Source organism: Dipodomys ordii, unplaced genomic scaffold (genome assembly GCF_000151885.1).
Source record: "Dipodomys ordii isolate 6190 unplaced genomic scaffold, Dord_2.0 Scaffold49, whole genome shotgun sequence".
Taxonomy (NCBI): domain Eukaryota; kingdom Metazoa; phylum Chordata; class Mammalia; order Rodentia; family Heteromyidae; genus Dipodomys; species Dipodomys ordii.
In genome coordinates, this window is record NW_012267265.1 from 6,335,254 (window position 1) to 6,359,078 (window position 23,825).

The 23,825-nt window shown below is 42.0% G+C and overlaps 2 pseudogenes; both read right to left on the bottom strand.

Annotated features, from left to right (window-relative positions):
* Positions 1-856: 856 nt before the first annotated feature.
* On the bottom strand, positions 857-2,434 carry LOC105988469 (annotated as a pseudogene).
* A 729-nt stretch (positions 2,435-3,163) lies between these two features.
* Positions 3,164-4,759, bottom strand: LOC105988539 (annotated as a pseudogene).
* Positions 4,760-23,825: the final 19,066 nt, after the last annotated feature.

Sequence of the window (23,825 nt, forward strand, 5' to 3'; positions counted from 1 at the left end):
TATTCAGACAAGATTACTGTATGCACTTTGAGGGAGAGTGAGCCCCACCTCCAAGATTCCTGTGCCTTTGGGGCCAAAAGCTTTAGGCGCCCCCCTCCACATCCATCCCACACACCTCCCACCCTCTGCTCCACAACCTCAGGCTTTGGATCAGATGGTTGTGTACTGATGACTGAAATGAAGGCCCGTCCTCCAGGGTTCTTTGCAGCATATCTTTAGGCTGCAGATCCCATAGGAGAACCAGCAGCTCCAGGTTTCTTGGTACCAAAAAGCTCCATAAAAGCTGTGTTTCCATCTGACTGATAGGAATCAAAAGGCATTTTTTACTTTGTCTTTTTCTGCTGGCACAGAGAGGAACAGTTGTCAGATTCCTTTAGTAATAAAGGAGAGAAAGAATAGATCTGGGGTCTGTTGGGTGCTGGTTCTGGCTTGTTTCTGAGGGTGTGACTTCCAATGGGTTAAATCACACTGATGCCACTACTAGTTTTATTATACATGATGAAAGAGAAAATACCAAATAGACATTAAAAGTGGTCAAGAGTTGGTTTTTATTCTACCACCAGCCAATTTATGCCTCATTCCCCCAAAAAGATACAAAATGAACCTATGTGATGGTTCTATCCAACAACCATTTGGACATTCCAATCCACCCATCTGCTTGTCTCCGTACAGGTTTAAGAGATTAGAGATGGATCTTTCTTAAAAAGTAAAGTAGTAGTTGTAAGGAGCTGTGTTCATGGCAACCAATCCTTTCAATGCATGTAGTGAAGGCTTAACTGTCATTCTCTGCCTGTATCTGATCATATTCAGCTACCAGGGAATGTCCAAAGGAGGGGAAATATATTTCTTCCAAGATTCATTTACTAGGATGCAAAAGCAACCTTTCTTCCACAGAAGGCATGAGTGGCAATGCTCTGCTAGGAGCTACTGTGTTTCCAGTGGGAGTTCCCATCCTCTGAGGGACCTGAGAAGGATAGTGGATGGGTCCTGGTGCCCTCATGAGAGGAGGAGGTGGTCCATGTGTGGAAACTTTGTGGCCCAAAAGCTGGTGTTGGAGGTGGGGTGATTCCAGGGGTTAGTGGTAGAGCAATGTCCACCACAACCATAGCTGGAGGGCCACTTGGGGGCAAGTTGAAGTAGGAGGAGGAGGAGGAGGAAGAGCTCCTGGCAGTCCCGGTACATGCTCTAGCTCCATGGCAGAGCCTATGGTTGAAGCCATCTCTCTGTCTTTTTCTCTGGCTGCTTGGGGTCGTCCCCAATTTACCAGGAGTCTGAGTCATTGACATCCAACTTATGGAAGGATTTCTCAAGGGCCACTTGAGCAGCCTGCCTTGTGGCAAACTGGATGAAAGTGCACTGCCACTTCTGCACAGCAGTGATGGTTCTCATCTCTCCCACCTGGTAGAAGTGATTTCTGAGATCTGCCTCAGTAATGGAATCACCCAAACCACCAACACAGTGTTGTGGAAGTCTTAATCTCTGGACGGTGCAGACGAGGCTTGGTGAAGCTCTCTTTAGAAGCTTATGTGCTACAGGGTCATTGACTCCAGAATACCGATCTTGAATAGTCTAGTCAGCAAGGGAATCATCTGAGTTGGGTCTTCATCCACCTCACGAAAGACGGACGCGGTCCCAGGAAAGGTAAGTGCGGCCGCTTTCCCTCCCCTCCCTCCCTGGTTCCCAGCCTCCCTTAGCCCCGGAGACAATCAGACACAGCTGGGAGTCAAGTCAAGCAGGAACTCAAACTCATTTATTAACACACAGCAAGCACTTTTTACAGCAAGCACTTTTTAAAGCAAAAAAGACTGGGTGGCATGGAGGGGAGGAAAAGGAACCAATCACTGCCAAGGTCACACCCTATCATGCACCTAAGCTTCCACAGGCTGGTTACGCACTGAACATAAAGCAAATCGGGCTCTGCCCATTCAACTCCCTCTCAGCGCCATCTTTGCATGCCACGTGCTCCACATATCTGGATCTGTGGGCTTCTCCTGACTGTAGGGACACTCTTGTCCTCTGTTACAACATCCTTTAACCCAGAAGGAGCAAATGTGGGGCCGGTTCCTTCTTCCTTGCTTTTCTATTTGGTTCTCTTTTGTCTTTCTCTGGCCTTAATGCCAGTAGAAAATCTCAATAGTATATTGAAGAGGAGTGATGAATGTAGACTTTCTGTATGTATGTAGTTGTCTCAGTACCCAGTAGTTTTCCACGAAGCAGTCCTTACATAGAAATGAGTTGTCAAGAATTGATCAAGACAACTCCTTTGGCTGAACAATATAAAGAAAACGCAGGCCAGAAAGGAAGATGTTGATCAGCAATGTGGGCCCACTAGGAGTTTATATTAATCCCATCTAGAATTCTGAAGCTGAGATTCCCTTTTAGGCCACCCTGAGTGAGAATGAGAGGTCTGGGCTTTGCTCTCATACAGACTCATCGCATGGACATCTTCCAGGATAGGCTGTGACTATGATGTCTTATTTTAAAGACATATTGTCAATTTTTTATTATTCATTTTCAAATAGAGAGCAACCATATAGGTAATACACATACATATAGGTAAACACAATGATTCATGACCATAGTCAAATCCCTTTGATGGATTTTGTCTTTTTTTTTTTTTCCAGGGCTGAGGACCTAACCCAGGGCCTTGTGCGCGCCGGGCGGGCGCCCTTCCGCTGGGCTAAACCCCCAGCCCCCCTCTGATGGATTTTTGAAGTTCCAGAGTCTACAGTTTAAAAGTATTCTTAACACAGTATTTTCAATGCAAGGGATCATAGAGCCCTGAAAGATTAGAAGCAACATGGCTTTAGAAGCATTGTATCCCTCACTATATATACATGATGAACTTCTGTTTTATTTCCAAAGAAACAACATTGAAGTAATACTAATTTACCTACTCAAGAATTAGCTTGTATGAAAATACACAATATCCATTACAGAATCAAAGGCTAATATTAACAAACAGATTTAAGCCACAATATTTGCTGATACAGATGGACAACATCCCTGTGCAGCATAAAGCATGCCACCAAGTTGTAGGAAAAAGTGCAATGACCTTCATTTCTATGTTCACAATCAAGTCTCTAAAATGAATCCCAGTCTCTAGATGAAGGTATTCCCTGCTTCTGTATCCAGCTTTTCAGAGAAGGAGGAACCAAATAATTCAGAATTTCAAGTGAGATTTATACTTCCTCATATACACATCCAATGCTTCCCAGAACTGCAAGAACACTACTCTGTCCCGATGCCGTTTGTGAGAGCTGACTTCTAATACTGTCACATCCCACTTCTGGACATTGGGATCTAGACAAACTTCCTCATACTTGAGGTGGAAGGCTTTAATTTTAGCAAATATGCCAACTGGTGATCCATCAGGCATAAGCCCTGGCCAGCCTTTGAATTGCCAAGCAGGACCTTGAACAAACACTGCCACAACCTGGTCCCAGTCTTGAGGCCCAAGTTTAAGGGGCTGGTCGACCACTTTATAAGGTACTGTGAGCCAAACTGCAGCACCCTCTGCCCCCATCTGACCTTTTGTCCTGTGTAGCAGGGTTTGATTCTGTGGTTTACAACCTTGTTTCTTCTTTTCAAGTGGTGGGACAAATTTTGAATCCTGCAGAAGGTCTTTCACATTCAGCATGGTTATTAAAGAAGTGGTAGTTGCAGGTACTATGATAATGGGTGTCTGTGATGCTTTCTTCTGATTTGGGGGAAGTCTTGCTGGAGAAATGGGTCTTGGGACAGGCTGGGCTGCTGGAGTGTGAACCTTAGGAGCAGATACTTCTTCCCTTACAGACCTCAGTGTCCTGCCATGGTAGGTGTCTGTCGTGTTAATTGTAAAGCCTTCAATTTCTTCTTTCCCTTTGAATCTTTCCTGGTCATATCTGTTGTAGGCTTTTGGCATAGGCCGCTTAGTATGCAAGGTAGGATCCACAGGTGCTGCCAGTGGAGCTGGTCGCTGGTCAGGTGCCTGCCTTTCTTCTCTGGCTTCTACAGATTGAAGAATTGCAAAAATATTGGAAAAGTCCATTCTTGTGCTCTGCAAGATAGTTGTCCGTGTCCTCCCCACCTTCTCTCTGCTGATAATATCTTGGGTCACATCCACTTTGCCATCTACAGAGCTTTTGTCTTTCTGTTTCCCAGGAGTCGTATCATGGAGATCAGTCTTGATAGTTGCTCTTTTCTTAGCCATGATTTTGGCTTTGATGGAGGCAATTTTTTCCACTGACATTGCTTCAGATAAAGCCCTGATCTGTTCAGTCTTCACAATTCCTTCTTTATGGCCCTGCAGCAGAGCAGCCAGTCTCTCTTTTGCCAGGCACATGGCCTCTTCCTCCTCAATTCGTGGTTTCTTTGCTTCTGGTGGAACTTCCTGTGAAGGTCGTTTGACTTGAGTGGATCTCTGCACACCTATTTCCAGGGGCGCGCCTGGGTCTAGACTTGCCGATGTTGGCACTTCCCCATTGAGATAGCTGAGGAGATCTTTTCGGTCAGGTCTTCGAACCGCAGGGATATTTTCCGAGACTGCACGTCGAACGTAAAGTGGATGAGCAAGGTGCACATTATCAAGCAGAAATAAGATGGATTCCAATGTGTAGTATTCTCTGGGCTGGTCTTCCTTTCCGGGCTTCCAAACCATGTAGTTGGTCTTCACATTCTTGGGCCAGGAGAACTCGCCAAAGATCACCTCATCTCCGTTCACTACAATCCCCTTCTTCTGGATATTGTACTGTCTCAGGACGCTGAGCACGTCAGCCATCTTTCCCCTGGAGCCACAACGGGGTCCTGGTGCTGGTTGAGAATCTGAAGGCGACTTTCTTCCGCAGACAGGCCGCGCAAAATACCTGGGTGATCCAGATCCTCACTGGTGCTTTCGCGTGGAATCTCCTGGAAGCTTCCTCCAAAGATAGCACAATCTGTGTGGAGTGCTGGCTTTTATAGAGATGGAAGAGCTTGGGGGCAGGGTGGAGTCTGAGACATATGCAAATTTGCGTCCCACCCTATTAGGTACTTTGGTTTTCAATGGTCTCAGTGTATTTGGAATCAGGAATCCTAGGAGTATATTGAAGAGGATTACAGAAGTGGACTCCCTGGTCTTGTTTCTGCTTTTAGAACAAGTTGTTTTCGTTTTTACCTGGAAGTTTTTTGCATTGGAAGTTTGTCATAAGCAGCCATGATTATGTGGATGAAGATCTGAGTACTCCTAAATTCTCAGAGCTTTTGACATCAAAGGAGATTGGATCTTGTCTTGTTTTCTGTCTTTGTTTCTTTTTGATAGGTGGCAATTATTGGTTTAAACATTTTCAACTAATCTTGGGCTCCTGGGATGAATCCTGTTTAATTGTAGTGTATATCGATTTCATTTTTATAAGTTGAATTGGGTGGGATAGTGTTTCACGGAGAAGCTGTGTTTTCCTGTTCATTAATGAGATAGGTCTGCCGATCTTTTTGAGTTTGTTTTCTCAATGTGGGTCCCTGGGGTATAGCTACCATGAGCAAAGATGTGGGTAATGGAATGGGAAGACAGAGCTTGGGAGTTAACCAAAATCCATTTCAAACAACATCCTCTGTTCAGTAGGTTTGGTGGATCCCCACAGGACTGGGATTCTCAGCTGTGAGTGTCGCCATCACATGTATTTGCATGGGTAATAACGAATGTCTTCCTTGATTTTGTGGAAGGTGATGACTTAGAAATGTATACATTTATAGCTGTTGACGTGTCCCTGCCTGCCTGTGGATACAGATTTAGAAATAGAAAATTGACCTGTCCTGGTGAAAGCCTTTTGCAGTCCCTAGTGGGCAGAGTGTAGCCCCAAAGCAGTCCCTAAATGGTGGCTAGGTAGGGCTGGAGCAGTTCCTGGAATGTGGGTTGGGCAGACAAGGTGGGGCCAGCTAAAGTGATCCTAGGAAACCCACAAGGCATTCTTTTCAATAATGATAGAAAAGGGTAGCCACAGGATATCATGAATCTGCATAAATAGAAAGGACTTGACCACCTGCTCAGGACTTCAGGACAGCCCACCTGATCTGGTGTATATGTGATTAATGCCTACTTGTGTGTAACCACCTTGTATCAAACCTGAGAATTCTGCTTCTTCAGGTTTTGAACTTCGTCCTGGATCTAGCCTGACTTGGGTCATCAGCAATAAACTCCTTTACCCTCTCTAAAAATTAGTCTTGATCATTGCTGGTTTGTGCTGCTGTAACAGTATGACAAGCCACAAATGGAGGCCCAAGCAGCAAACCAATAACCCCAAGGTGATTACCTGTAGCGGCAGGGGTTTAGTTGAATCCTTCCCTGTTGTATTCTATTTCCCAGAACTCAGGGGTTTCTGTGGCTCTAGCAATTTTCCACAGAATGCATACTTTGTGATTGGGTCATGATTTGTTTCTGTGTAACATTTCCAAAAGTTGAGTAATGTTGAAGCAGGTTGAGAGGTAGGCAGCAGGAAATAGATCCTCTGGCTACTCCTCCAAAGTGAGAAACATGGAGTGATCTGAGATGGTATGGGAGTTAGCTATATTGAGGAAGTATGTTAAGTAGATCATGTGCTACCTTTGTGTTGTTTCTGCACTGCATTTGCTCAGGAGCAATGTCCAGAGTGGGTTTCTTGGCCATGTTTCTGGAATATACATCCTCTTGGAGCATTCAACTCCCTGCTCAAGTTCTTATATCCCTCTAGCTTGTCAACATTTTGTTTTGTTTTTAGTTTTTCTTCTTTGGCATCTAAGTCTTCATTACTGTGAATTTTACAAGCAAGCATCCATAGCAATGGAAGAAGTGAGGTGTGTGTGTGGGGGGGCAGTTATTTGGAGAGGACAGGAGAAGAACTTTTTCCCTACTCGTAGTAACGTTCCAGATTTCATAGTAACCCCAGGGTCTTTTGGTTCTTCAAAATGGCCTTACCATTTCATCAGAACTATCTTGTTCTAAAAGATGCCATTTGGGGCAGTGCTGAGTTTTTCAGGTCTGCAATGGTGTCCTCAGTGTTGTACTTAATGCAGAATTTCTTTGAAGGTTCAAGGTTCCACTACCTGCTATGTCTTGCCCAAATTTTCCATCAAATCTAAGAGCTTGTGAGCAGGGTGAAGTCTGATAGAATTGTCTTATGCAAATGTATAGTTTTCCTTTTTCCTCCTTCCCTACTTGGTTTTCAGTTGTCTATCTCTTGTCTTAATGCTCTTGTAATAAGGAATCTCAGTAGTATATTGAAGAGAAGTAGAGAAAATGGACATGCATTTCTTGTTCATTATTTTAGAAGAAGTGGTTTTAGGTTTTCATCATGGAGAGTATGTTTATAGGAAGTGTCTTATTAACAACCTTTCTTGTGTGGAGGAAAGTCCTCTGTGTTCCTAACTTTTCCAGAGCTTTGAACATAAAAGGATTCTGACTGCCTTAACCAGTGATAGGATTCTGCCCTTTGCAAGTGAGGGTGGGTTTCTGTCTTGCTTCTGTCCCTCCCTGTCTCCCTCCCTTTGTCTTTGCATCCCTCCCTCCCTCCCTCCCTCCCTCCCTCCCTCCCTCCCTCCCTCCCTGCCTTCCTGCTTTCCTGCCTCCCTTCATGCATCCCTCCCTCCCTCCCTTCCTTCTTCTCTTCCTCCCTTCTTACTGTATGGTTCTCCCAAGTGTTTCTCTTACCTCTGTAGGCTTTGAGGAAGGAAGAACAGCCCTATGTTGAAAAGGCATGAAAAAAGTGGACATCCTTGTTAGGTTCTGGGTTGTAAAAGTAATGACTTGAGGTTTTCATCCTTGAGTATGTTTAGTGGAAGTTGCCCACCTGGAGAAAGTTTTCATGTATTCCTAGCCTTCCAGAGCTTTGAATATCAAAGCATCCTGGATCTTGCTAAACGCCTTTTCTGCCTCTACCCCAAAGGGCCTGCATTTCTTGTCTGTATTTCATCTGTTGTGTGGCAATGATTGGTTTATAGAGGATGCCCTATCCTTGTATGCCTAGCATGAATCCTATTTGCCTAGTGTGTCTCTGTTTTCAATGAGGTCAATTCAGTTGGCTAGTATTTCCCTGAGAGACCTGGTATTGATGTTCATAAAAGAGAGAGATCATCCGATCTTTTTAGGGATGTCTGTGAATGTGCATACTCAGGGTATTGGTCTCATGAAAAAGATCTGGAAGTGGAAAGGGAAGACAGAGCTTGGAAGGAATTCATAGAAAGTTGATCTTGGGCAACATCCTGTGCTCTGTAGGCTTCTTGTATTCACATAGTACTAAGATTATCGGCTTAGAGTGGAGCATTCCATGTGTTTATATCAGGACTAGAAAATGCCTAGTTTGCTTTGGCATAAGGTGGTGATGTAGGTACTTGGGTATGTATAACTGCCCATGAATCCACTGAACACCTACAAATACAGGTATGGGAGTGTAAACTTGTCCCCTTCAGCCAGAGGTACTTCTAGCTGGCACTTTCCAGAATGGAGCCTGGTGAGGTTGACCTGTTTGTGGTATGTGTGTTGGGGCAGCCTAGGTGGGGCCATCTGCATTGCTACTGTGAAAGCTACAAGGCAATCCTTTAAGGAATAAGGTAATACATAAAGAACAGAAACAGGATATCCTGAAGCTGCACAATAAACCTGGTCAGAAGTAGATTTCAGCCCATCTGACTTTTTCATGTCTGATTAATGCCTGTTTTATGTGTGACCCATTTGTATGAAACACGAGAGATTCTTCAGGTCCCTGGCCAGTCAACCTTCTTTCTGGTAAAAGCATGGTTCAGGTAGCCAGCCATCAATTTCTTTATCCATGGTTAAAATAGTCTTTTGCCTGCTAGTAGTCAGTGCTCTCACAGGACAAGAAGACACAAATAAGAGTCACAAAGCAACAAACCAGTCGCCTGAGGCTGAGCTGCTGTGGTGGCAGGGAGTTAGTTCAATCCTGTCATCCTGTTGCATTGCTTTTACATTTCGGAATGTTTGAATCTCGGTGGTCTTCTTGGTGCGGGTCCTGCGACTAGGGCACTATATATTTGTGGGGGCTCATCCGGGATCTCCCCCCAAATCCCTGAGACCTCAGATAATGTGAGCTTTATCTAAACAAGTAACCCTCACAGGAGGAGAAGTAAAAGTGGGAAATACACAGAAGACAGGGAAGGTCTCTATCTGCAGTGGTAGTAAAGTTCTAGGATCATTCCATCTGGGATTTCACAGGCCTCCAGAGAAGAATGGACCTTCAAAATGGTGTCCCATTTCCTGAGAAGAATCTTGCTTCAGCAGGAGTCAATTTGGGCAACAATCAGTCTTTTCTGGTCCCTGATGGTGTCATAGATGTTGTACTTCAAGCCCCCCATTCTTCCTCTACGTGGTCCTTACAAGCAGACCATCTGGATGATCCTGCTGGGAGCTTTCACCTGTGATCTCCACAACCTTCTTCCAAAGAGCACACCAACTCCTTCCTCTTGCCCAGGCTTTTAAGCTGATCTAAGAGCATGGGGGCTAGGCAGATTCTGAGATCCTTTCACTCTACAGAGGATTAAGTTGTATGCAGATGAGCACAGTTGCCTTTCTTCCTTCCCTCCCATTTGGTTCTCCCTTGTCTCCTCCTTGCCTTAATGCTCTAGCAAGAAGGAATCCCAGTAGCATACTGAAGGGGAGTGAAGAGAGTGGACATCTTGTTCCTGGTTTTAGAAGCAACGGGTTTAGGTTTTCACCCTTGAATATGTTCACTGGAAGTTTGTCCTAACCAGCCTGCATTATGTGCAGGAAGGCTCCAACTATTCCTAGCTTCTCCACAGCTTTTCCCCTCAGAGAATGTTGGATCCATTGACAGGCTTTGTCTGCATCTTCCAGCATGATCCTGTATGTTCCCTGTGTGTGTGGCATTTATTGATTTACATATATTGAACTAGCCTGCCATTCCTGGGTTGAATCTTGTGTTATCCTAGTGTAGTATGTTTTAGATTTCTTGTATTCATTTTTGCAGACTGAGGCACTTGGTTTTGATGCTTATTAAAGAGTCAGGTTGGCAGTTTGTTTTTATAGGATCTCTGAGTTGAGTACTTGAGGTTTAATTACCCAGGAGAAAAGATCCAGTGACAGGTAAGTTAGCTGGAATCAGAAGGAAATCAGGCAACATCCTTCATTCCATAGTCCTCTGTGATTCCCCCAGGGCTTCCAATGTCAGCTGTGAGTGGGGCTGTCACTTGTATTTATGTTAGTACTAGAGAATGTCTACCTCAATTTGTTAGGGGTGATTTCATAGAAGCTTGGGCTTTTATAGCTGGCAAGGTATCCATGCATGTCTGTTTATATAAGTATGTATGGACGTCAAAATTTTACTCCTCCCTCTGAGGCACTTTCCAGCACCAAATCTCTGGGATGTGGCCCCCTACCCACCACAGTGCCAGAAATGTGGCCCAGTGTGGGTAAAGCTGTTTCTGGAGTACAGGCTGGGATAGATGAGGTAGGAGCATCTGAATGGATAGTGGGAAACCCACAAGGCATTCTTTTTTTAATAACAATGCCCAAAGCGTAGAAACAGGGTGATACAAAGTTGCACAACTAGAACACTAATTCCAGATCTCTTTGGTTCACCCACCCTTTCCTGTATCCAGTTAATACTTATTTTATGTGTAACCTGTTTGCATAGAACACAGCTTCTGCTCCCTTGGAATGCAAACTTCTTTCTGGCACTAGCCTGGTTTGGGTCACCAGCAACGAACTCTGTCAACTTCTCTCTAAGAATAGGTCTTGATCTTTCCTGGTCTATGTTGCTATAAACATATGTCATTCCATTAGTACTAGTGAATGTGCACCTTGATTTGTTGAAGGGTAAATACTTAGAAATGTGGTTTTTATAGCTGTCCATGTGTCCATGCACATGTATAAATACGTGTATGAGAAGCTACAAATGAAGGCCCCCAAACAAGTCAATATTTCAAGGGTGAGCACCTGCTTTGGCAGGTGTTTAGTTCATTCCTTCCCTGTCATTTTCTATTTTGTAGAACCCAGTGGCTTCTGTGGCTATAGCTAGTTTTGACAGACTGTATACTGTGTGCTTGCCTCAAGATTTGTTTCTCTGTAACTTTCCAAAGAGCTGGATACTGTTGATGCAGGCTGTGCTGTACACAGTAGCAAATATACTCCAAATGGATGAGTATTTTGTGATCTGATAGGGTATGGGAGTTACTTATACTGAAGTAGCAAATTCAGTAGTTCATTTCTTATTTTTATTTTTCCTATTGTAGCTGTTCAGGAGAAATTTCCAGAAGTATAATCCTTGAATACTCTGGCCATGCATTTCTCACATTAAGTCATTCTCTGGGAGCATGACTCTACTCAAGTGCATATATCCATCTAACTTCTATTAGTGGTGGCTTAATGGTGAAGTGACGTGCTTTTCCCTCAGCTGAGCTTACTGTTAGGCTCAGTAGTAGAGTGTAGAGCATTCACCTAGATGCTGCTGTGATGGGAATGCTGGACAGGAATGACTTATTGGGGAAGATGGTGAACAACAGCCAAGATTTCCTTCCATGAGGACAATCTACTTCTGCACTTGAGATACATGAGTGGAACAGTTCTTTCTGTTGAAGGATCTGCCTCTCCCATCTAGGCCCAATCTTTTTACTGTCAACAGGTCCAGCATTCCAGCAATAATAAGTGGTCTCTGGAAACTGTTGTTCTGTGTTTTCAGGGATACTGTAGATTCCATGTCTACCACACTATTTGCTCAGTTAATCATGCATGTTGGCTGAAGCCAACAAGCAGAACGAATACAGTTGTCAATGTTTAGGTGCTTATAGTGGGTCTTAGCATGTGATAGGAAAGTGTACATGAACTGGAGATTCATACTCCCCTTCATTAACACTTTGGTCACTTGATTTATCAAGGCTGCTGAATAGGTGACAATTCATTGACAATGGCCAGACATCAATATATTACATCATCTTGGACAACTATCTAGTCCACTGAGATTTATTCCTCCCAAAAGCTAGGAATATCCATTACTTTGCCCTCCATATGGACTCTGAGAGCATATTTTCATGGCTGCCTACATCAGGGAGTAATGACAGGAAACTGGAAATATGATCTTCAGGTAGTAGTTGACGCATCATTTGGTCTCTCTCTCAGAATGCTATTAGGGGTGTTTAGAGAAGATTGTGAGGTCCTGTGGAATGAAGGACTGTAGTTCAGGAACGTGTCATATGTCTGTGTCCTTCTAATCACCTTAGTGTATTCCTTTGCTACTGAGGAAATGACATAGCAAAAGTGTTGTCCTCCAATACTAGGAAAAATGGAAAGAAAGCAAATTGGTGCTGGGACACTGGAGGTATTGGCTTAGGTCTTCTGGGAGAACCACAGTTCCATTAAGACTTAGGGCATAAGGAATGAATGGCTTCTGCCAATGTGACAGGTAGTTTTCTTGGATGGTTGGGGACAAGTAGGAATACTAAGGTTAAGATGCCCTTGTAGGAAAAGGTGAAAACCATACTACAGTATGGAGATCTTATACCTGTTCTAGCCTTGTGGGGAGCAGCTGACCAATGGTCATCCAGAACTACAACATCTATGTGAGTGGAAGCATCATGGAGCTTAAGCATGTCTACTTGATTGTTAGAAGGGTCTGCTCATAATGAAAACCAGGCAGTGGCAGAGAACTGCTTGGGAGCCATTCCTGATGCTACAGAGAACTGAAGTTGTCCTGTGGCAGAGCTGTATTTTCTTTTGGTTTCTTTTTTTTTTCAATTTTTTTTATTGTGATTAAGTTGTTACATAATTTCCCAAATTTCACAGTATTGTGAGATACTGAAACTTAGTTAAAGTCACAAACACATTCTAACTTTCATAGGACATATTTTCTATCATAGTCTATAACATTTATGAGTTCTATGGGCTTTGACAATACAGTTATTTCTTCCACATTGGGTGATATGTACATTTCTTTTGTTTTGTGTAGCATCAGCAGAGATGTATTTTCTAAGCTTAGTATTGAACTGGTACATTCCAGGGTTGCATAGGAGATGAACGATTTAAGATAGGTGAAATGTAGAAGTTTTGGTAGAAATGGGAGTATAAATTTCATTGTGGTTTGGGAGGAAAGATGAATCTATGTTTGGGTCAATAATGTTCTGTTCTAAATTCAGCTTTCTTTTGATACACATGATTCTCAGAGTGGGGAGCTCAATTCATAACCCAACTGAGAGAATTAGGCTACAAAATTTTCATAAAGCTAAGTCTATATTAAAAGGGTACAATTTTTTTTGAAGACTCATTTACCTGGTCTATTTGACCAGATGGATCAAAACAGAACATTGGAGGTAGTCTTCTTGGTAGCAGAGATGATTTCAGTCTCTTCAACGTGATGGTGACCAAAATCAAAGGACCTAGCCATTAACTGTTTTTCATATGCTTTACAAAATATGGGTGGTCCTGAGTACCATTTTCTTCCTGGCTGACTGTGTTGGAGGCAGAATCAAAATGAGTGGCTGGGGTAGACACGTGGGGCCTGAGATCAGTGTATTGGCTAGCAGGTGGCAGCACTCAGTCAGAGGGCAAAGCCGAATCACTTGGGCTGCATTGTGCCTAAATGGGGAAGCTTTTGAGAGCAATTCCTGGTTTGAAAGGATGACTAGAATGGTCTAGAGGAACTTGTAGGGTGCATACCTCTGGATGGAGGCTTTGTTCAGGGGAAGAAAATGAGTTAGTAAAAATGGGTCCCAAAGCAGTGTTTGGGTGTTGGGAATCAAACTAAGGGGACAAGGCTAGCCATTCTAATTTTCCTACCACTGGGCCACATCCACCAACTTGATAGAGAAAGGTTGTGAGCTCTGTGTTCTATTGATCTTGATAGGTTATGATTGCTAGGATAGTTGTACTTCAAAGCTGTTCTTCCAGCCATTGTTTGATTCTGTGGCACTCTATAAAGCCAGTATGGCTCAATATATTCCTCCTTTTTGTAGAAGAAATGTACTTGTTCATGATCAAGGTAATTAGTATCAAACTTGCCAGTAGAGTGTCTTTCTGTCCTTAGTATTGGTATAGTATGTCAAGATGACATCTCGACATATTATATGGATGCTTCTTTGTATCTTGTGGATGGCTTATGTTTTCCTTGCTAACAAAATTTCTAATCAGGCAAGGTCATAAATTGTAAAAGCATGTGTACTCCAGCACCAAACAATGTTGGATGATAATGACAGGATCTATTTATATAACCCCTTTGCTACATGATAGTGCACTATAGCTCTGGAACAAAAGAATTTATATAGTTTCCAACTTAAATATATACTTCAAATATAGAGTGCAGGCTGGGATAGACTAGATGGGAGCATCTGAATTGACAGTGGGGATCCCACAAGGCATTCTTTCTAATAACAATGCCCAAAGGGTGGAAACAGCGTATCAAGACGTTGCACAACTAGAACACAATTCCAGATTTCTGTAGCTTACCTGCCCTTACCTGTATCCAGTTAATGCCTATTTTGTGTGTAACCTACTTGCATACAACACAGTTTCTGCTCCATTGGGATGCAAACTTCTTTCTGGCACTAGCCTGGTTTGGGTCACCAACAGCAAACTCTGTCAACCTCTCTCTAGAAATAGGACTTGATCTTTGCTGGACTACGCTGCTATAAGCATGTCATTCCATTAGTAGTAGTGAACATGTACCTAGATTTGGTGAAGGGTAAGTATTTAGAAATGTGGATTTTTATAGCTGTCCATGTGTCCATGCACATGTATAAATATGTGTATGAGAAACTACAAATGAAGACCCCAAACAAGTCAATATTTCAAGGGTAAGCACCTCTTTGGCAGGTGTTTAGTTCATTCCTTTCCTGTCATTTTCTATTTTGTAGAATCCAGCGGCTTCTATGGCTATAGCTAGTTTTGACAGACTATGTACTATGTGCTTCCCTCAGGATTTGTTTCTCTGTAACTTTCCAAAGAGTTGGATACTGTTGATGCAGGCTGGGCTGTACACAGTAGCAAATATATAACCCTCCAGACTGATGAGTATTTTGTGATCTGATAGGGTATGAGAGTTACTTCTACTGAGGCAGTAATTCAGCAATTCATCTCTTACATTTTAATTTTTTCTCTTGTAGATGTTCATGAGCATTCACCTAGATGCTGTTGTGATGGGAATGCTGGACAAGGATGACTTATTGGGGAAGATGGTGAACAACAGCCAAGATTTCCTTCCATGAGGACAAACCCCTTCTGCACTTGAGATAGATGAGTGAAACAGTTCTTCCTGTTGAAGGATCTGCCTCTCCCATCTAGGCCTAATCTTTTTACATACCTAAAGATGGAATATGAAGGATTGAGTCCTGCCTTATTCCCCAGGGTCAAGCAAAGCCCCCAAGTGTGTGCTCATGTGCTTGTCCACAGGCAAGTCATTCAGACCTTGGTCCCCAGGAGACAATAACCCACACAACCAGCATAACACTGTGGGCCTGGCCAAGGATATCGCCCTTGGCCTCCAAGAGACTATAGACCATGTTTTATTCTTTGCTTCCTTGTTAAGATCAATATATAAGCCCACTCCCAAATCCAGTCTCTTGTACAACCTCCAATCCCACAGCAAGTTCTGTGCCCCTTGCTGTTCCTCAATAAACAGTATTCCCTTGTTGACAATCGAGTCCAGCCTATTCTGTTTCCATTTCCCTCCATTTTCCCAACACCTGTGGTTGGCCATCTGGGTAACATATCTGTTTGGGATTGTGGTAGATTCCCTGGGGGCAGATATTTGGAGAAAAAAGTAGAGCTCAGGCTAGAAAAGCACAGAGAGGTTAGATCCACTAATGTTTTGATTTTCCTTGCTCTTGAGATGTTTAGAGGACTTGAATTGTGCTCTTTTTAGGTTCTCGGTATGCATCTCCTACTTAGGGGAGATGCTACCCTAAAAGCTCCCCACCCAAGCCTGGAATATTTCTCTTTGAAAACACTGGCACCAAACCTGAGGGGATACACAAAAATGGGTATGGAAATGTGGCTGTTGGCATGGTCTTCCATAGTTCATTAGCCATTTTGTTGCTAGAGCAAGGAGAGGTCAAGGTATAGGCAGCAGGAGAATTTTTCTGGTGCCCCTCGAACTGCTACCTCTGCCAGGTAGCACTTGATTATTGGAATGCAGACCTTCATCACTTGCAGACTTCAACTTTGGGATTTATTCCAACAACAAATGATCTTTCAAAGTAATCTTACACATTTCTCCAGGTCCAATTGATATCTCAAGATTGTGAAATGAGAATTCCTACAGATTACAAATAATCTCTGAAAATCTACTGAGTGTTCAGGCATCATCAAGTGTTGGCACTGTTAAAACCAGTAATCCCAGACTTTGATTAGATGTCATTATTCCAGAGAATGAGTGCCATGTTTCTGGTGGCATTTTAGCCTGGGAACATGATCAAGTCTGTTCCCCAGAGAACAGTGAATGAGTCCTTTGGACTTCCAGAAATGGGCAGTTGAAGTTGCTGTGAATGGAGATGAATGAATTGGTAGTTATTGCCTACAAAGTTGAGTTATCTTGGGATGAACCATTGTGAAGTGAGAGAAGTTCAGTATGGGCAGACACAGCTATGGTGCACTCTCAACAGTAATCCTGGCTAGGAGGCTATTGGGCATTCTAATGCTCAGATGCCCTCTCAAGTACTGTTCTGACAAGGATGAGACATACGCCATTTGTATAATTGATGCTGGTAAGTCAATTTCAGCCATCTAGGAACTGGCATATCCTTGGGTGAAATTCTGTAGCTGAGCTAAGGGCTAGTAGATAAAGCTGGGACTGAGGCATTCTGGGAGAATAAGTTGTTAATTCCTGTTGACGTGTTCCATGAGCTTCATTGTGCTTCCTAGGGAAGAGAACCTGAACTGATTATCTGTACACTGTGGCACATTCTGTTGCCTCCAGCGGAGAGCGATGTTATTGGCTGCTCTTCCAAGGTTTTGGAATTTCTCTGTGTCATTATTCTACAAGCTGCAAAGATTTAGCAAGAGAGAATTGGCCAGGACAGATTGTGTAGCACCAGCTGTTTTAGCTGGGATCATCACAAGGGCTAGGAAGAAAACACATAGGTAGAACATTGTTCCTTCCTATTATCATTTATCCTACTTTCTTGAGCCTGAGTCCTGGTGGGAAGCCTAGTCTTTAATATCCAAGATGTCAATATTTGGTTGTTGTGAAGCTTGTTTACTGGATTCAAATGGATGCTAGCATCAGAGAAAAATTCTGGTTATACATGGTAACAATACCTTCTCCAATTCTGTGGGATTTTTGGATCATAGTTTTCTGTCCTTTGCCAATGAGTTTTTCATTGTCTTCTAAATTACTATTGCTATTGACACTGCTTGTAAGTGATCTGGTTTTTTTTTTTTAATGTGAACAAGACCAAAGAGCATTTAAGTCCAATGGAGATATATGTGGATTGTTTTAAGCTGTTTAAAAAATTTGGGATACTGTGTTATTTACTGAAGTATTTTCTGATTCTTACAAACCATGGTGAGGATTGGCAGAGGAAAGAAGTTGGATATAGTGTGTGAAGACAAAAATAAATATCATGGTAGAGAAATAAAAACTATTTTTGTCCTGTCCAACCACATTAGTCTCAACTCAGGAATGGAAAACTCATTACAGAAAGAATGTGAACGATTAGTGAGAGTAGTCTGACATGTAAAATACAGTTTAAAAATTTTTTTTATGGTTATTACAATGGTGATATACAGAGGAGTTGCAGTTACATAAGTCAGGACAATGTCATTGCTTCACTTGCTCTCTCCTGTGTAAAATAAATTTTTAAAAAGTGAATTTGAACACATCATTTATTTCCTATGAGCTCATAGAACTGAGTGTTCTGATTCTGTCTGGAAATGGACCTAAGAGGAGACCAACTTTGGTAAGGAAAGTCATGAGTTCTTTTTACATGCAACCTATATGGTCTCCTAAAAATCATGATCCTGCATGGGATATGGAAGTTCTATGTGAAGGCAGTTAGTGTCAGGAGCAGGTTAGAGTGTCAGACTGAACCATGATGGATGGGATGGAATGTGTTTCTACCTGTAAGGGAGATGTTTGTTCTTTCAAGTGAACAACAAAGTATAATGAGTCCAACTGTATACCCTTCCCACTGGAGGTACAGGAGCAAAGGACAGAGGAAGAACCCATCAGCATTATTTCTCCTGTACGTTCCAGCTCTTCTGAGTGAGGTATAGCTGCTTGTCATTTTAACTACCCAGGACCTTGGCTGTGGGACTACAGTTTGAGGGCAGGGCATGAAATGCAATTGTTGACAAGTTTGTCAGTATGACCCCTGTCTCAAGCCATTGTCAGCCTCATTCCCATAATCAGAATGATTCTTCTTCACATTAATATCATTTTGTGTGCCAGGGTTGTTTGGATTATATTTGATGGAAGGTAGAGACTTGGGCAGATTAAAATATGCATGGATGTCGGAGGCAAGTGTCTAAATAGGAAACTTTGGGGGAAGGGTGAAGGCCTTCTTGGGTCCTAGGGCCTAGTGTTCTTTTGGGGAGTCACAGGAGTGCTTGGGTTAGGGTTATTCTAATAGAAACAAATGCCAGAGCAGAACTGGATACATAAGAACATGGAGTAAGTGTCTAGGAAGTGATGGAAGCCTTCATGTCCCCTAAGTTGAAAAGGAAGTGTCCCCTTCACTGATGTTACATAAGGATTTTGTGTAGACTAATAGTGGGTCTGTGTGGATCTCTGCTTTGTAAATGAACTTCTCTTAGGTCTTGGGCCAGGGTGGAATACTGCCAGATGCTTATATTCTCCACTGTGGTTAACCTAAGTGGAGCTTTTCCCTTATGGGTAAGGGAGCTAGTCTTAAGTCTAGAATTCATTTACATATCCCAGAGCCCCACCATGGAATATTTTAAATGCCTTTATGTTGGAGACAAGCTATGGATCCTTAAAAACCTTGCTGGATTTTATCCTATGAGGAGAAGACAATAGGCTGTTTGAATGGTTTCTGATATTAGCTCTACTGAGCAGTGGGAAAATTGTTCCCTATATGTTTCAGCTCAATGTGTTACAGGTTTCAACCCAGGAAATCTTCAAAAACTGCTTAAGTGGTCCGATGCTGGAAAAACTAGTAGAAATGTAATGGAGCAATGATGCTTCCCTTCCTCTCTGGATATATTACAGTGTTAATTACTAGGATACCTTCTTTGATAAGGACTGTGTGCTGGATGATCATGACTTTAGTCATGATCAGTACTTTCACAGTTTCTTAAGCTGTTTCTTAAGTCTGACCATTATCAGTGATGTCAAAAGTAAATCAAAACTAAATCTCATATTAGTGAGTAGGCCAACAAACATCCAATGCTGTTTTAGTTGTGTAGTTCCCTAAACTTTAAGCAGTAGGGTGATAGGGATATTTGCTATTCTTCTTTTTTTGAATGGAAATTCTGTAGAGTGACAATATTTCCTAAATTTGAAAGACTTGGTGATTCTAAACTCTTGGCTTAGGTGTATTTGAACTTGACTTTCTTATATTATCCTCTGGAGAATTTCCAAGGTCGCTCCTCATGTTTAGAGATTCTTTCTTCTACTTGATGCTATTTGCTGTAGCAGTGAACTTCATAAGAAGAGACATGGCAAGCAACATGAATGGATATCAATGCTCAGAAAGTTGAGACTTTATCTGGATCAATAGCAGGAAGAAATGCTGAAATGTGAAAATAACAGAATAGAAGAATCTAAGATATTGACCCTTAGTGATATGAGATATAACATTGGCTAATATGCAACTTTAGTAGGAGTTGTGATTAGACATAGCATTCCTTTGGAAAGGAATTTCCCTACATTTCAGACAACCCATTAATGTTCAAGGTATTAAGGCTTCAGAAGCTGTACTTGAACTTAGAGGATCTTCATCTTTTTGAGTGAAGTCCCCTTGGGGTTTATGCAAGCATATACACCCTTCCTCTCACATCTGCATTCTACAGCTGTAGTCTTTAATTGCCTCCCCAAACTCCTAAATGTTGGTTAGTATTCTGAGTTACAGATCACATTTTGATGTTGAAGAAATGGATGTGAGTGGTGAGGATTGTATCATAGGCATACCTTTCTATTGTGCATTCTGTATCTTGAACATATTTGCTTAGGATTAATGTGTGTTAGAAACTTTTTTCTTTTTAAATATTTTATTTATTTATTTTTATTGGATGTGGGGCCTGAACTGTAGACCTGGGCGCTGTCCCCCAGCTCTTCAACTCAAGGCTAGCGCTCTACCACTTGAACCACAGCGCCACTTCCAGCTTTTTCTACTTACGTGGTGTTGAGGAATCGAACCCAGGGTCTCATGCGTGCAAGGCAAGCACTCTGCCACTGAGCCACCTTCCCAGCTCTAGAAACTTTCTTTCTGTACCAGGAGACTACCTGTGTCTGAATATGGTATATGATAGAATAACAGGAACTTAGGATCAGAGATGCAGCCTGTAGCTTTTGTGATTTCAATCCACTGGTGACCTATGTTGGGGTATGGAATTGTCCTCTTGGATATAGAACATGGATGAAGCACCATAGTGGAAGTTTTTGCAGCTTGGCAAGCAGGAAAGGAAATCTTATACTACAATACATGCCTATCGCTGTGAGCATGCCTTGATAACCATAATGTCCTGCCATTTAGCTACCAAGAGGCAAGTTGGTCTCAGAGGCAGCAGTACCTGGAATTTTCCTATAAAGTAGCAGCCTGTGTTATTGAATACATACAAACTTTACATACCTTCTTGTGGCCACTCTATTCATTTGATCAATGATCCGAAGATTGACGGGAAGCAACAATTTGTTCAGTACTTCTTTCTTTGTAAGTTTATTGTGCATTCTAACATGTAGTCAAAGAATCTATATATTTAATACTTTTTCAACCATTTTCCTAGACTCCTTGGGTATGACCTTTTAGGCTTTTCCATTTAAATCGCAGCTGATAACCAGATAGATGTCTGGGCAATAGGCTATCATCTATTCATCTGGGTACTTAGGCTATTACCTAACTCATTGCTTACTGGTGAAACATCTGGAGTTGCCAGTTACTCCCTTTTAGAGTACCAGAGGTGCCTATTTCCATTGCTGCCAAACTTTTTTAGTTTAGTGGTTTTGTTTTTGTTTTTATTGTGGGGCTTGAACTCATGGTTTAGGCACTGTCCCTGGGCCTCTTTGTCTTGAAATCTAGCGCTCTACCACTTGAGCCACAGAACCACTTCTGGTTTTTCAGTGGTTAATTGGATTTACCTGTTTTACAGGGACTTTTCTGTCCAGGCTGGTTTTGAACCATGATCCTCAGATCTCAGCCTCCTGAGTAGCTAGGATTACAGGTGTGAGCCACCTGCTGTATTTTTTTTTTTACTTTTTTTTAATTGTGAAAATACTGTACAGAGGGGTTACAATTACATGAGCAAGATAATGAGCCACCTGCTGTTTTAATGCAACACTTGGGACATACCTCTTTCTAATTCCCCAATAAGAGCATTAGTGATGCTAATGGAAGCTTTAAACCCATGAAGAAACCAAGCTCTAGGAATATAACCATCTGATGTTTTGGCTTTTCTGAGAAATACTTTCAAGAAGATCTGATTGTTCACTAATAAAGATATATTAAATGGCAAAAGCTAACAAAAGGTAACGTGTCCCTTGGTATTATAGGTTGTTCTAAGTAACATCTAGGTCTCTTTTCAGGGAATATTGTACCAGATTCAGCAAATGTCAGTTTGTGAAAGGAAAAAGACATAATTTCTTGTCAAGTTAGAATAGCTTGACTCTAAGCTCTTTCCTTTTAGACACAGTGACAGAATACATGTCTCATTGCCTTGTATTCAGAATGTGATATAACTATACAGGTTTATTATACAACTGTCAAGTACAGCACAAAGGCTATTCTTCTAATTAATGCTGGAGTTCCAAGGCTAAGAAGAGATCAAAGAGGTGTGTCCAAGTATGTGGAAGTATGAGCTTAGGATCAGGGGTCAAGTATGTCCAAGTATGTCTTGGTTTGGAGGATGTACATGCCTTTTTGTTTAGTCTATGGATCAAACTGCCAATCTGTTTGCACAGTTGGGAACTTAAATGTCATTGGAAGAATATTAGATAATAGGCAGGTACCCTGTAATTTTTCATGAAGAGTTAGTTTTCCCTTGGCAGCAATGGACATCTGAATGTGCATGGCAGTTCTACCAGTGGATCTCTTCTGGTGGTAGAGATTCTGGATGTGTCTATTTTACTTCTGTGGAAAAAAAGTTTCATTACTATTTCAAACTTGTTTGAAATGTGTTGTTGAGGAGATTAGAACATTTTGAGCTCATATTCTGCTGTGTAGGAGGTACATTTGATCTAGTGTCCAAGTCCATATGCCTCTTAGTAGTTTCTCTGATCTCCTTTTTATCAGGTACAGGTGGCCTTGTCCCTCCCTAGATGGCAATGCAGGTAGATGAATTGCAAGTCTCAAGCATAAACTATAGATCAAGCATGCAGGGCCTGAGGTCACCATTGTGGTCAGGAAATGATGACAATGTTGTAGCAGGATTCTGTTCTTGAGGAGCTTTGGCTTGGTTGGACATTTGCCTGTAGGGAAGAAAAATATCTGCTGTGATTGTTTAGGATATGCTTCAGGGAATATTGTAGGATATATTGTAGAGTTCTCCAGAAATAGACTAAGTCAAGCTGAGAGGCAAATGACTTAAAGTAGAAGATAGCAGAAAAGAAGCAGAAGAACCTCAATAGGGAAGTAGATACTGAGGGGCTAAAGCAGAGCAAAAATAACAGAAAAGCAAGAATCAGCTCTTACATTTCCATGGCAATCCCATTGGTGAGGGGTTAAGTGTTACCATAGTAGAGGATGTGATATTTTCCCAGGTATCTCCTTTCAGTAGCATGGTGCCTTTTCCAGAGCCAACATTTTGTCTTGTGAATAGGGAAACATGTCATGAGTCAGTTTGGATTCTCCCAAAGCAGAGTTTCAGAATCACTGTTTCCTTTTCTGTGTAGACTCTTTGTAGTTGCTGATGGTAATATGTGATATAAGCACATGCTCTCTATAGCTCCTTTGTAAAAGAACTTCTGTTTTCCTGGGAAAGAAACATCGCTCTTACTTAGGAGCTGAAGTAAATCAAGTCTCTCCTACTCATCACTTTAAAACCATGAATGTGAATGAATATTTGGGTTTACAATGGATCCAAGTTCAGATCTTACTTTTGTACTTAACTACCATATGCATTTGAGGAAGTCTTATTTCCTTTAACTCCGTTTGCTTATTTTTTCCTTTGGGCTTCCTATCTATATAGGGAATGCTTAAGAAGCAAGAGGGAGTATGTGTGAAAACACTTTCCATGAAATGACCAATATTTGCTCCTCAAAGATGTACATAGATTTTTAAAGTATGGAATTCTTTTTATGACCAAAATGTTCTGGGTTCCTTCAATCCATTGGGTAGTCACTTGACCCTGTTGGGGAAAAAAGTAGATCTCGCCATGAGACTAGGTCCTATTAATTCCTGGAAGGAAGCTCTGATAGTAGCCCAAGAACCTAAGCTTTGGTTTCAAGCTCTGTGATACTTAATTTCTTATTATCTACTGGATTTAATGAAGACCGTCAGCACTGTTCATGCCATTCACACTCATACAGTATATGTTTCTCTATATTGCTGAAATAGTGGTAAAAGGCAACTTGACTCTTTTGTCATACAGCATAATGCACACAGGAAAATCATTTTTATCAGAGGCACGTTCCAAATCTGTTTGGGTATCCCAAGGAAATAGAGGAAGGGAAGTGAATGTTCCAAGAGGTGGCATGCAACAATCTCAGTTCGTTTGAGAGAAAATCAGACATCTCTTACTCATTGGCTGCATTGTTACAGAA